A 7655-nucleotide genomic window follows, 5' to 3' on the forward strand; every position below is an offset into this window, starting at 1 on the left:
GGGGACGGAGAGGTGGAGCGCAGGCAGAGAGAGAGAGTGAGGGGAAGAAGAGGTGGAGTGCAGGCGGAGAGAGAGTGAGGGGATGGAGAGGTGGAGTGCAGGCGGAGAGAGTGAGTGAGGGGACGGAGAGGTGGAGTGCAGGCGGAGAGAGAGAGTGAGGGGACGGAGCGGTGGAGCGCAGACGGAGAGAGTTAGTGAGGGGACGGAGAGGTGGAGTGCAGGCGGAGTGAGTTAGTGAGGGGACGGAGAGGTGGAGCGAAGGCGGAGAGGGAATGCGAGGGGACGGAGAGGTGGAGCGCCGGCGGAAAGAGAGAGTGAGGGGACGGAGAGGTGGAGTGCAGGCGGAGAGAGAGAGTGAGGGGACGGAGAGGTGGAGCGCAGGCGGAGAGAGAGTGAGGGGACGGAGAGGTGGAGCGCAGGCGAAGAGAGAGTGAGGGAACGGAGAGGTGGAGCGCAGGCGGAGAGAGTGAGGGGATGGAGAGGTGGAGCGCAGGCGGAGAGAGAGAGTGAGGGGACGGAGAGGTGGAGCGCAGGCAGAGTGAGAGAGTGAGGGGATGGAGAGGTGGAGTGCAGGCGGAGAGAGTGTGAGGGGACGGAGAGGTGGAGCGTAGGCAGAGATAGTGTGAGGGGACGGAGAGGTGGAGTGCAGGCGGAGAGAGAGTGAGGGGACGGAGAGGTGGAGCGCAGGCGGAGAGAGAGAGAGGGGTCGGAGAGGTGGAGTGCAGGCCGGAGAGAGAGAGTGAGGGGATGGAGAGGTGGAGTGCAGGCGGAGAGAGTGAGTGAGGGGACGGAGAGGTGGATTGCAGGCGGAGAGAGAGAGTGAGGGGACGGAGAGGTGGAGCGCAGACGGAGAGAGTTAGTGAGGGGACGGAGAGGTGGAGTGCAGGCGGAGAGATTGAGTGGGGGGACGGAGAGGTGGAGCGCAGGCGGAGAGTGAGAGTGAGGGTACGAAGAGGTTGAATGCAGGGGGAGCGCATGAGTGTGGGGGACGGAGAGGTGGACTGCAGGCGGAGCGAGAGTCGGGATGGAGAGGTGGAGTGCAGGCGGAGAGAGAGTGAGGGGACGGAGAGATGGAGCGCAGGCGGAGAGAGAGAGTGAGGGGACGGAGTGGTGGAGCGCAGGCGGAGAGAGAGAGTGAGGGGACGGAGAGGTGGACCGCAGGCGAAGAGAGAGTGAGGGGACGGAGAGGTGGAGCGCAGGCGGAGAGAGTGAGGGAATGGAGAGGTGGAGTTCAGGCGGAGAGAGAGAGTGAGGGGACGGAGAGGTGGAGCGCAGGCAGAGAGAGAGAGTGAGGGGAAGAAGAGGTGGAGTGCAGGCGGAGAGAGAGTGAGGGGATGGAGAGGTGGAGTGCAGGCGGAGAGAGTGAGTGAGGGGACGGAGAGGTGGAGTGCAGGCGGAGAGAGAGAGTGAGGGGACGGAGCGGTGGAGCGCAGACGGAGAGAGTTAGTGAGGGGACGGAGAGGTGGAGTGCAGGCGGAGAGAGAGTGAGGGGACGGAGAGGTGGAGCGCAGGCGGAGAGAGAGAGTGAGGGGACGGAGAGGTGGAGCGCAGGCAGAGAGAGAGAGTGAGGGGATGGAGAGGTGGAGTGCAGGCGGAGAGAGTGTGAGGGGACGGAGAGGTGGAGCGTAGGCAGAGATAGTGTGAGGGGACGGAGAGGTGGAGTGCAGGCGGAGAGAGAGTGAGGGGACGGAGAGGTGGAGCGCAGGCGGAGAGAGAGAGAGGGGTCGGAGAGGTGGAGTGCAGGCGGAGAGAGAGTGAGGGGATGGAGAGGTGGAGTGCAGGTGGAGAGAGTGAGTGAGGGGACGGAGAGGTGGAGTGCAGGCGGAGAGAGAGAGTGAGGGGATGGAGAGGTGGAGCGCAGGCGGAGAGAGAGTGAGGGGACGGAGAGGTGGAGCGCACGCGGAGAGATTGAGTGAGGGGACGGAGAGGTTGAGCGCAGGCGGAGAATTTGAGTGAGGGGATGGAGGGGTGTAGAGCAGGCGGAGAGCGTGAGGGGACGGAGAGGTGGAGCGCAGGCGGAGAGAGAGAGTGAGGGGACGGAGAGGTGGAGTGCAGGCGGAGAGAGAGAGTGAGGTGACGGAGAGGTGGAGTGCAGGCGGAGAGAGAGTGAGGGGACGGAGAGGTGGACCGCAGGCGAAGAGAGAGTGAGGGAACGGAGAGGTGGAGCGCAGGCGGAGAGAGTGAGGGGATGGAGAGGTGGAGCGCAGGCGGAGAGAGAGAGTGAGGGGACGGAGAGGTGGAGCGCAGGCAGAGAGAGAGAGTGAGGGGATGGAGAGGTGGAGTGCAGGCGGAGAGCGAGTGAGGGGACGGAGAGGTGGAGGGTAGGCAGAGATAGTGTGAGGGGACGGAGAGGTGGAGTGCAGGCGGAGAGAGAGTGAGGGGACGGAGAGGTGGAGCGCAGGCGGAGAGAGAGAGAGGGGTCGGAGAGGTGGAGTGCAGGCCGGAGAGAGAGAGTGAGGGGACGGAGAGGTGGAGTGCAGGCGGAGAGAGTTAGTGAGGGGACGGAGAGGTGGAGCGCAGGCGGAGAGAGAGAGTGAGGGGACGGAGAGGTGTAGCGAAGGCGGAGAGAGAGAGTGCGGGGACGGAGAGGTGGAGCGCAGGCGGAGAGAGTGAGGGGACGGAGAGGTGGAATGCAGGCGGAGAGAGAGAGTGAGGGGACGGAGAGGTGGAGCGCAGGCGGAGAGAGAGTGAGGGGACGGAGAGGTGGAGTGCAGGCGGAGAGAGAGAGAGAATGAGGGGACGGAGAGGTGGAGTGCAGGCGGAGAGAGTGAGGGGACGGAGAGGTGGAGCGCAGGTGGAGAGAGAGAGCGAGGAGACGGAGAGGTGGAGCGCAGGTGGAGAGAGAGTGTGAGGGGACGGAGAGGTGGAGTGCAGGCGGAGAGGGAGAGGGGACGGAGAGGTGGAGCGCAGGTGGAGAGAGTGAGTGAGGGGACGGAGAGGTGGAGCGCAGGCGGAGAGATTGAGTGAGGGGACGGAGAGGTGGAGCGCAGGCGGAGAGAGAGTATGAGGGTACGAAGAGGTTGAATGCAGGGGGAGAGCATGAGTGAGGGCACGGAAAGGTGGACTGCAGGCGGAGAGAGTGACTGAGGGGACGGAGAGGTGGAGCACAGGCGGAGAGAGAGAGAGTGGGGTGAGGGGACGGAGAGGTGGAGTGCAGGCGGAGAGCGAGAGAGGGGACGGAGAGTTGGAGTGCAGGCGGAGAGAGAGAGAGATTGAGGGGACGGAGAGGTAGAGCCCAGGTGGAGAGAGTGAGTGAGGGGACGGAGAGGTGGAGTGCAGGCTGAGAGAGTGAGTGAGGGGACGGAGAGGTGTAGTGCAGGCGGAGAGAGAGAGTGAGGGGACGGAGGGGTGTAGAGCAGGAGGAGAGAGTGAGGGGACGGAGAGGTGGAGCGCAGGTGGAGAGAGTGAGTGAGGGGACGGAGGGGTGTAGAGCAGGAGGAGAGAGTGAGGGGACGGAGAGGTGGAGCGCAGGCGGAGAGAGAGAGTGAGGGGACGGAGAGGTGGAGCGCAGGCGGAGAGAGAGTGAGGGGACGGAGAGGTGGAGTGCAGGCGGAGAGAGAGAGTGAGGGGACGGAGAGGTGGAGCGCAGGCGGAGAGAGTGAGGGAATGGAGAGGTGGAGTGCAGGCGGAGAGAGAGAGTGAGGGGACGGAGAGGTGGAGCGCAGGCGGAGAGAGTGAGGGAATGGAGAGGTGGAGTGCAGGCGGAGAGAGAGAGTGAGGGGACGGAGAGGTGGAGCGCAGGCAGAGAGAGAGAGTGAGGGGAAGAAGAGGTGGAGTGCAGGAGGAGAGAGTGAGTGAGGGGATGGAGAGGTGGAGTGCAGGCGGAGAGAGAGAGTGAGGGGACGGAGAGGTGGAGCGCAGGCGGAGTGAGAGTGAGGGGACGGAGAGGTGGAGCGCAGGCTGAGTGAGAGTGAGGGGACGGAGAGGTGGAGCGCACGCGGAGAGATTGAGTGAGGGGACGGAGAGGTTGAGCGCAGGCGGAGAATGTGAGTGAGGGAATGGAGGGGTGTAGAGCAGGCGGAGAGCGTGAGGGGACGGAGAGTTGGAGCGCAGGCGGAGAGAGAGAGTGAGGGGACGGAGAGGTGGAGCGCAGGCGGAGAGAGAGTGAGGGGACGGAGAGGTGGACCGCAGGCGAAGAGAGAGTGAGGGAACGGAGAGGTGGAGCGCAGGCGGAGAGAGTGAGGGGATGGAGAGATGGAGTGCGGGCGGAGAGAGAGAGTGAGGGGACGGAGAGGTGGAGCGCAGGCAGAGAGAGAGAGTGAGGGGATGGAGAGGTGGAGTGCAGGCGGAGAGAGAGTGAGGGGACGGAGAGGTGGAGCGCAGGCAGAGATAGTGTGAGGGGACGGAGACGTGGAGTGCAGGCGGAGAGAGAGTTAGGGGACGGAGAGGTGGAGCGCAGGCAGAGATAGTGTGAGGGGACGGAGAGGTGGAGTACAGCCGGATAGAGAGTGAGGGTACGGAGAGGTGGAGTGCCGGCGGAGAGAGAGAGAGTGAGGGGATGGAGAGGTGGAGCGCAGGCGGAGAGAGAGAGAGAGTGAGGGGATGGAGAGGTGGAGCGCAGGCGGAGAGAGTGCGGGGATGGAGAGGTGGAGTGCAGGCGGAGATAGAGTGAGGGGACAGAGAGGTGGAGCGCAGACGGAGAGAGAGTGAGGGGACGGAGAGGTGGAGCGCAGGCGGAGATAGAGTGACAGTGAGGGGACGGAGAGGTGGAACGCAGGCAGAGAGAGAGAGTGAGGGGACGGAGAGGTGGAGCGCAGGCGGAGAGAGTGTGAGGGGACTGAGAGGTGGAGTGCAGGCGGAGAGAAGGGGACTGAGAGGTGGAGTGCAGGCGGAGAGAGTGAGTGAGGGGACGGAGAGGTGGAGCGCAGGCGGAGAGAGAGAGAGAGTGAGGGGACGGAGAGGTAGAGCTCAGGCGTAGAGATAGTGAGGTGACGGAGAGGTGGAGTGCAGGCGGAGAGAGAGTGAGGGGACGGAGAGGTGGAATGCAGGCAGAGAGCGTTAGTGAGGGGACGGAGAGGTGGAGTGCAGGCGGAGAGAGTTAGTGAGGGGACGGAGAGGTGGAGCGCAGGCGGAGAGAGAGTGAGGGGACGGAGAGATGGAGTGCAGGCGGAGAGAGAGAGTGAGGGGACGGAGAGGTTGAGCGAAGGCGGAGAGGGAATGCGAGGGGACGGAGAGGTGGAGCGCCGGCGGAAAGAGAGAGTGAGGAGACGGAGAGGTGGAGCACAGGCGGAGAGAGAGAGTGAGGGGACGGAGAGGTGGAGCGCAGGCGGAGAGATTGAGTGAGGGGACGGAGAGGTGGAGCGCAGGCGGAGAGTGAGAGTGAGGGTACGAAGAGGTTGAATGCAGGGGGAGCGCATGAGTGTGGGGGACGGAGAGGTGCAGTGCAGGCAGAGAGAGAGAGTGATGGGACGGAGAGGTGGACTGCAGGCGGAGAGAGAGTCAGGGGATGGAGAGGTGGAGTGCAGGCGGAGAGAGAGTGAGGGGACGGAGAGGTGGAGCGCAGGCGGAGAGAGAGAGTGAGGGGACGGAGAGGTGGAGCGCAGGCGGAGAGAGTGAGTGAGGGGACGGAGAGGTGGACCGCAGGCGAAGAGAGAGTGAGGGGACGGAGAGGTGGAGCGCAGGCGGAGAGAGTGAGGGAATGGAGAGGTGGAGTGCAGGCGGAGAGAGAGAGTGAGGGGACGGAGAGGTGGAGCGCAGGCAGAGAGAGAGAGTGAGGGGAAGAAGAGCTGGAGTGCAGGAGGAGAGAGAGTGAGGGGATGGAGAGGTGGAGTGCAGGCGGAGAGAGTGAGTGAGGGGATGGAGAGGTGGAGTGCAGGCGGAGAGAGAGAGTGAGGGGACGGAGAGGTGGAGCGCAGGCGGAGAGAGAGTGAGGGGACGGAGAGGTGGAGTGCACGCGGAGAGATTGAGTGAGGGGACGGAGAGGTTGAGCGCAGGCGGAGAATGTGAGTGAGGGGATGGAGGGGTGTAGAGCAGGCGGAGAGCGTGAGGGGACGGAGAGTTGGAGCGCAGGCGGAGAGAGAGAGTGAGGGGACGGAGTGGTGGAGTGCAGGCGGAGAGAGAGAGTGAGGGGACGGAGAGGTGGAGCGCAGGCGGAGAGAGAGTGAGGGGACGGAGAGGTGGACCGCAGGCGAAGAGAGAGTGAGGGAACGGAGAGGTGGAGCGCAGGCGGAGAGAGTGAGGGGATGGAGAGATGGAGTGCAGGCGGAGAGAGAGAGTGAGGGGACGGAGAGGTGGAGCGCAGGCAGAGAGAGAGAGTGAGGGGATGGAGAGGTGGAGTGCAGGCGGAGAGAGAGTGAGGGGACGGAGAGGTGGAGCGCAGGCAGAGATAGTGTGAGGGGACGGAGAGGTGGAGTGCAGGCGGAGAGAGAGTTAGGGGACGGAGAGGTGGAGCGCAGGCAGAGATAGTGTGAGGGGACGGAGAGGTGGAGTGCAGCCGAATAGAGAGTGAGGGTACGGAGAGGTGGAGTGCAGCGGAGAGAGAGAGTGTGAGGGGATGAAGAGGTGGAGCGCAGGCGGAGAGAGAGAGAGTGAGGGGATGGAGAGGTGGAGCGCTGGCGGAGAGAGAGTGAGGGGACGGAGAGGTGGAGTGCAGGCGGAGAGAGAGTGAGGGGGCGGAGAGGTCGAGCGCAGGCGGAGAGAGTGGAGTGAGGGGACGGAGAGGTGGAGCGCAGGCAGAGAGAGAGTGAGGGGACGGAGAGGTGGAGCGCACGCGGAGAGAGTAAGTGAGGGGGCGGAGGGGTGTAGAGGCAGGAGGAGAGAGTGAGGGGACGGATAGGTGGGAGCGCAGGCGGAGAGAGAGAGTGAGGGACGGAGAGTTTGGAGCGCAGGCGGAGAGAGTAAGTGAGGGACGGAGGGGTGTAGAGCAGGAGGAGAGAGTGAGGGGACGGAGAGGTGGAGTGCAGGCGGAGAGAGGAGTGAGGGGACGAAGAGGTGGAGCGCAGGCGGTGAGAGAGTGAGGGACGAAGAGGTGGGCCAGGCGGAGAGAGGGAGTCAGGGACGGAGAGGTGGCGCGCAGGCGAGGTGTGTGTGAGGGGACGGAGAGGGAGTGAGGGGACGGAGAGGTGGAGCGCAGGGGAGATAGAGAGTGTGGTAACGGAGAGGTGGATGCAGGCGGAGAGGAGGTGAGGGACGGAGAGGTGGAGTGGAGGCGGATAGAGAGTGAGGGGACGGAGAGGTGGAGTGCAGGCGGAGAGAGAGAGTGAGGGGACGGAGAGGTGGAGTGCAGGCGGAGAGAGAGTGAGGGGACGGAGGAGGTGTAACGCAGGCAGAGAGAGAGGGGGACGGAGAGATGGAGCGCAGGCGGAGAGAGTTAGGGGATGGAGAGGTGGAGTGGGGACGGAGAGAGTGTGAGCGGACGGAGAGGAGGAGTGCAAGCGGAGAGGGAGCTAAGGGGACGGAGAGATGGGGTGCAGGCGGAGAGAGAGAGAGAGAGCGAGTAAGGGGGATTGAGAGAGAGAGAGTAAGGGGGATGGAGAGAGAGTAAGGGGGATGGAGAGAGAGAGAGTAAGGGGGATGGAGAGAGAGTAAGGGGGATGGAGAGAGAGTAAGGGGGATGGAGAGAGAGTAAGGGGGATGGAGAGAGAGAGAGTAAGGGGGATGGAGAGAGAGTAAGGGGGATGGAGAGAGAGTAAGGGGGATGGAGAGAGAGTAAGGGG

The sequence above is a fragment of the Cetorhinus maximus genome, unplaced genomic scaffold (genome assembly GCF_964194155.1).
Source record: "Cetorhinus maximus unplaced genomic scaffold, sCetMax3.hap1.1 HAP1_SCAFFOLD_2383, whole genome shotgun sequence".
Taxonomy (NCBI): Eukaryota; Metazoa; Chordata; class Chondrichthyes; order Lamniformes; family Cetorhinidae; genus Cetorhinus; species Cetorhinus maximus.